Raw genomic sequence first — 7,178 nt, 5'->3', positions numbered from 1 at the left:
ATCTCATACTATTGATCTGCATTAGCCGTCACCATTTTTTGAACTAATACCCTAGAGATAAGACAGCTAGTAAACAGCATCCACCACCAACTCTTTCGTTATCATTATCTGAACGAAAAGCGGCACTTGACCGTCACCCACAACCCAAAAGCGGACAGTGCAATTTTGTATTTTTTTCTCGGTAATGACACACTAATTGTGGACCCACAGTCCAATAGTCAGGCACGCTAACCACTGAACCAGGCTCAGCCCTATATTTGTGTATGCTGATACATTAGTGGTTTATGTCACAAAAATAGAAGATTTTTATACTGATAATAATAATTTTCAAGTTAAATAAGACAATAATAAAGGTAAATGGAAAATGAAATGTATTGAGAAAATGGAATTAATTATTTCAGGGAAGAACACCTGAAGTATTTGTTTGTTTGTAATTAAGCTAGACAATGGGCTTACCACAGGTATCAAAACCCGGATTCTAGCGTTGTAACTCCGCAGACATAACGCTGTGCCACTGAGGAGCAGCCTGAAGTAGCAAAATATTGAAACATTTGAGTTCTTACACATTTTTTTCATGATGCATTGGATATCAGTGATGATTAAATTTTGCAAAACGAACAACTAAAGCTATAAAAAATTAGCAATTTATTCCAAAAACTGGATGAATAAATATGAATGCCCTTTTAAAAATTATTTACATGCAATTTCAAAAACATGGGACCACTTTATGGCTCATTTATTGGAATATTTCATACACATTTCTTTTAGTAGTCGGAAATATATCGTCAAACATTGCAGTTCTTGTGGTAGAAGATAAATGCAAAAAAGTAGTAAATGTGATAAAGTATCGGTCGAGCCTTGCTTTCTGTTTGTTTGTTTGAATTTATGCACAAAGATGCACAATGGGCTATCTGTGCTCTGCCCACCACGAGTATTGAAACCCGGATTCTAGCATTATAAGTCCGCAGACATACCGCTGTGCCACTGGGGGGACAAGTTGGCAAGTTACGTTATCGCGAAGTATACAAAGACTGAATTAGGAGTATAAAGATTAATTATTGAGCAGGAAAATCATACAATTTTTTATGTAGATACGGTTTAGGAAAAATATATGAAAATAAGAAACAGATAGATGTGAAGAAAATTAATGACGAATTTAAAGTTAGAAGTTTTTATTATGAAGAATAAAAATTATGTAAGGAACAACTGATATCAAATTTGTATATTATTTTAAAAACATTTTAATATTTACCTCTCTGACAACCAGCAAACGACGGTTCTAATAAGTCGTTTTCCCAAAGTTTTGTTAACGTGAACATGCAGATTACAAAATATACCTCACCTGTAACCCAAAGAACTAAAAAATATAACATAGCTCATCAACTGATAAGCGAGAAATTCCTAGAGTAATTTATCTCCACATTTTTTTATTTATTTTATAACGGTGTCATCTAAGTCGCAGATCAATAAGAAGAGAATAACCTTTTTCTTTATTCCTTGTAAAAAAACAAGAAAGAAAGAGCAAAATGACTAGACTGTGGGGCTTCATTCCGACATAATGACGCCTCTATTGAGAGGTAAAGTATGTTAACAAAAAGGAACTATTTAAAGAAGGGATGGGTTACAAATAAACAGTTGGAACTATTTAAGGAAGAAATGGGTTACAAATAAACAGTTGGAGCTAGTTAAGGAAGAAATGGGTTACAAATAAACAGTTGGAACTATTTCCACTTTATTTAAAGAAGAAATGGGTTACAAATAAACAGTTGGAGCTATTCAAGGTAGAAATGAGTTACAAATAAGCAGTTGGAACTATTTCCACTTTATTTAAAGAAGGAGTGGTTTACAAATAAACAGTTGGAACTATTTAAGGAAGAAATGGGTTACAAATAAACAGTTGGAACTATTTAAGGAAGAAATGGGTTACAAATAAACAGTTGGAGCTATTTAAGGAAGAAATGGGTTACAAGTAAACAGTTGGAGCTAGATAAGGAAGAAATGGGTTACAAATAAACAGTTGGAACTTTTTAAAGAAGAAATGTGTTACAAATAAACAGTTGGAGGTATTTAAGGAAGAAATGGGTTACAAATAAACAGTTGGAGCTATTTAAGGAAGAAATGGGTTACAAATAAACAGTTGGAACTATTTAAAGAAGGAATGGATTACAAATGAACAGTTGGAGCTAGTTAAGGAAGAAATGGGTTACAAATAAACAGTTGGAACTATTTAAAGAAGGAATGGATTACAAATGAACAGTTGGAACTATTTCATCTCTATTTAAAGAAGGAATGTGTTACAAGTAAACAGCTGGAACTATTTTTTCTCTAGTTAAAGAAGAAATGTGTTACAAATGAACAGTTGGAACTATTTCCTCTCTATTTAAAGAAGGAATGTGTTACAAGTAAACAGCTGGAACTATTTTTTCTCTAGTTAAAGAAGAAATGTGTTACAAATGAACAGTTGGAACTATTTTCTCTCTATTTAAAGAAGGAATGTGTTAGAAGTAAACAGTCGGAACTATTTCCTCTCTATTTAAAGAAGGAATGTGTTAGAAGTAAACAGTCGGAACTATTTCCTCTCTATTTAAAGAAGGAATGTGTTACTAATGAAAAGATGGAACTATTTCCTCTCTATTTAAAGAAGGAATGTGTTACTAATGAAAAGATGGAACTATTTCCTCTCTATTTAAAGAAGGAATGTGTTACTAATGAAAAGATGGAACTATTTCCTCTCTATATAATTCAATCATATCAAAATTTAAAAACTGATCCAAGGAAAGTTTAAATTTTGAGAGCTTGTTATCACATCGTTAATATACCCATGTACAATAATTAAATAATTCTGAAGGAAGAAAAATGAAAGGATGGACTAAGTACTTTTCTTGTTATTTGTTTCCAAACTTTCTTAAAGATAACGTGAGATAGTTGATAGAAAATATTATGTCATGTCCTTCAATTAGCCATGACTCCTTACTCTACCCTCCAGTGAAAAGTATGTTTCAAAAAGTAATAGTTTTTAAATCAACTTAATTACACGTTTAAATAATTTGTTTTCAAATTTATATAAATTTCTTACTGATTGTTCTTTACTTTATAAATTAAACATTACTGCCACTTTATGGCTTTTAAATAGGTAGTTAGAATAATAAAGTATACAATAATTACTGATAAGGATGACAAGAGTAATCTCAAAAAACGTATTGCTGAGAATCTTTCAATAGAACCTCCACTAAATGTAAACATAAGCTTCAAAGAACACGATTAAATTAATATAATGTGTAACAGTTTATTGTAGATTATTCGAGAAGGGGGATGAGGTTAAATGAATATGATGCGATTTTTTCATATCCAGAGATATTGCTCATGAAAACAGCTGCTGACTGCAATATGTCACTGATAATGTGTGAAAGTTTAGATTCCGAACCTTCGATAACTTCAATTACTTGCTTATTATCTTGTTAATGATTCCAAGGGGTAAGTCAAGATTCATCTGAACGGCTTTTAAACTCAAAAGGTTCTCTTTCGTAGCCATGGCCTTCAATTTGATGATGAGGGGGGTGTTAAGTATTACAATTTATTGCATAACGTATTATAATTTCGAATAGCCTGAAACTGAGTTAAATGATAATTTAGATTTAGAAATTAAATAAATGTGGATATGTATCCAATTTATGATACTTGTCAACAAGATTGATACAAAAAGTTTTTTCGTACGAATATATTTTAATATACAAACAATAACACAATTTACAATAACGGTTATTACAAATAATGATCTATGTTCAAACGTTTTACAAACTTACAAATAATATCTGTCTGGAACTTTCTTGATATCTTATCGAGGGTTCACGATGAGCGAACTAATTTTGAGTTGATGTAGGTAGAATTCACTTAACAGCTCTGTGTTCTTTATTCTTCACCGGCCACACACGTGTTGTCTACCGCTGAAGTTATATAATGTTTTCGTAAAAGTACTAATGTCTCGATGTGAATCTGCTGAAGTTAAATGGTTTGTAATATTTGAGATCTATAAACGTTCCTGGTCAAATATCTGAAGTTCCTGATTAATAAACGTTATAACCATCACATTTATAGCTCCCGAGGTTTATAGCCCACCAACTATAGCAAACGAATAATATATACTGTCTTTTGGCGCGTCGCGTTGATTATATTTATAGGCGTGAGGAGAGTTTCTCGAAATTGCAGCTTATGCAACAATATAAACGATACACCAATGTTTACGTACACACATATATTGTTGATTTGTACACATTGATTATTTTCTATAATTTTAGTGAATAGGCGGGAATTATGTACATTTCTAACAGTTAAACTTAAACAAACATCATATTAAAATAGATATAGGATAGTAAATCCGTCATAGGGGTATGATTTCGACGGTTGTTGTTATCCTTAATGCTCTTCTTACAAGTTTTCATCCTCCATAAAGAGCTTTTTATTTACATCTACAATCTCTCAGTATAAGTATTCCTGTCAAAAAATTATTTTTATCTCTTTCTAGCCATAAGTCTATCTCTTGTATGGTTGGAATTAGCCATAAACTAAATATATGGGTGCTACACATGACAATCTATGTTTCCATGATGACAATTTTTGGAGACGCACCATAGCATAAGTAGATACAAAACTAAACTAAAGATGACGATCATGGCAGCATGGTTTGCATCTTTGATGACACGCCACTGCATTAGTCAATATAAATATTCAGTTAAAGTGCAGATTATCTTCTGTAAATTAAATTTAATAGTGACTATCATTCTGATTTATTTATTTTTTTTCCTATCCAACACTATCATATTATATGGGTAATTTCAAGGGTGGTATTTTATTTCAAATCACACGCTTAGAGGAAAATGTAAAATCGTTTTTATTCTGGAAGAAAAAGGTAAAAATAATTATGTATTTATTTATCCATTTTTGTTTGTAATCAACTATCCGTATGAAACTTCTGGTCTTCAAACGATTATGCTTCACTCTTAAAAAAAAAGGTACTTTCAAAATACATATTTTTTTTATAACTAAGCAATCAACTCTTCCTTTTCCTATTTTCGTTTTAATACATTTAATCAAAAGATGGCGCTTATAGTCCATTTTATTCATTTGAGGAATTACAGATTACTAAATACATCTAAAAGGAATAACACATTCACTTTACACTATATTTTAACTCGCAGAATTTTCTTTGCATTAAAGCATAAAGAGATCAGGTTTCTATTCCGAATAATGTGAACCTTAGGTTAGCATATAATCTAAATTAACAGATATATATATAAGTTGTTTCATAAATTTTGAAGTTTGGATAAGTTTATTTGCATAGTTTAAATAGGAAGTTATTAATTTAGATATTAATAGGAAATAATTAAAAATAAAGAACAAAAGTACATGAAGTAGTAATAGTAATTTCATACAAACAGTTGTTTTTCCTTTCTTATCAATTGTTACATAACTTCATGATTCCGATTACTAAATAGAATATTTATTTGTAGTTAAGCATAAAGCTATATAATGGCTTACTATGCTATGCCCACCACGGGTATCGAAACCTGGCTTTATAGCGTTATAAAACTTTTCCGCTGAGCAACTGGCTAAGAAAATGGAGATACAGGTAAAAAAGACGAGAAAATAGAAACTTTTTCCATCATTCTGAGTAAAATAGTTTACTAAACTACTTCGTCGTTGAAATTTTACAGAACTGCAATTTTCTGTATAAGACGAAATTACAACTAACTATTTATAACATATTTTACTGATTTATTTCAGCTATTCAGAATCCAACCTTAAGGTGAATGATAGATTTTTGCAATAAAAAATATTCGTGACATGACCAGGAAAATGAGCCACTAAAAGCAACCAGTTAGAAACTATATTAATTATTCACTAGACGTCGTTAAATAGAGTGAACCTCAATATATCACCATTTCGACGATGTTTCATGTTCTTGAGCTGGCTTTTCCCATTTAAAATGTTTATTATTCTATAGAGCCGGTAATACCATTAAAAACAAAAATAATCAAATAAAATTCAAGAGCGGATTACTTTTCTTTAGTAGACTCTAAGCAAATTCTGTGCTACGTAACTGCAAATACATTGATATATATTTTTATCTTTTTCCAGTATTTGTTTAATGTCTAATTACACTCTCTCATTCTCTTTTATCAAATTATGCAAATGCTACATTATCTACTAAACTTATTTTGAAGCTAGGATTACCTTTCTGTTATACCAATTAATTGTAATTCCTAGTAAAGTTAAGTATTAATTGGGCAGATACAATTTGTTTGTTTCCTAATTCGTCAAAAGCTACGAGAGGACTATCTGTACCAGCCGTCCCTAATTTTGAAGTGACAGACTAAAAGGTGTTGTTTGTTTGTCGTTAAACGCAAAGCTATACCATGGGCTACTTGTGTTGTAAACACTACGGTATCGAAACCCATCTGACTTACCATTGAGCTACAGGTTTGATTTGAATTTTGTTAAAAGGTACTCGTTCCTAATTTAGCAGTGAGAGACAAGAAGAAACGCAGTAATGCAACATCATCAGCTCTTGCGTTACTCCTAATTAACGAATAGTGGGGTTGACTGTCACATTATAATTCTCCCACTGCTAAAAGTACGAGCATATTCGGTGACAAGATTCGATTCCGCGATCCGCAGACTGCGAATCAAGCGCTTTAACCACCAGACCATTCCAGGCCGTAAACTGATTACACCATAAAACATTAAGTAACACATTGCATAACATTTATAATTTATTGTAATAAATATAGAGAGATATTAGAATACTTATTAGCTTAAATGCAAGCAAGATATGTAGGTAAAGAAATAAAGATAAAAGGACAAAAATAGTCAGACGGATTAAAAGTCATTGTGAACTCAAAGCTAAGGTTTAATATTAAATATTGATGGTTCCTTCCTAACAAACAGAAAGAGAACAAAGATAAAACAAGTAAATACACAGATAGCACTCTTTATTTGGAACTCCTGCACTCATAAAGCAAACACTCTATATTCTTGCATATGCGTTCTCATGTGAAACAGTGGTATGTCTGTGGACTTACAACGCTAGAAACCAGGTTTGATACTTTTGGTGGGCAGAGCACAGATAGCCCATTCTGTAGCTTTGTGCTTAACTTTAAAACAAAAAACCTTGCATCTGA

The sequence above is a fragment of the Limulus polyphemus genome, unplaced genomic scaffold (assembly GCF_000517525.1).
Source record: "Limulus polyphemus unplaced genomic scaffold, Limulus_polyphemus-2.1.2 Scaffold370, whole genome shotgun sequence".
In the NCBI taxonomy this organism is placed as follows: Eukaryota; Metazoa; Arthropoda; class Merostomata; order Xiphosura; family Limulidae; genus Limulus; species Limulus polyphemus.
Note: the sequence above shows the minus strand (reverse complement) of the source record.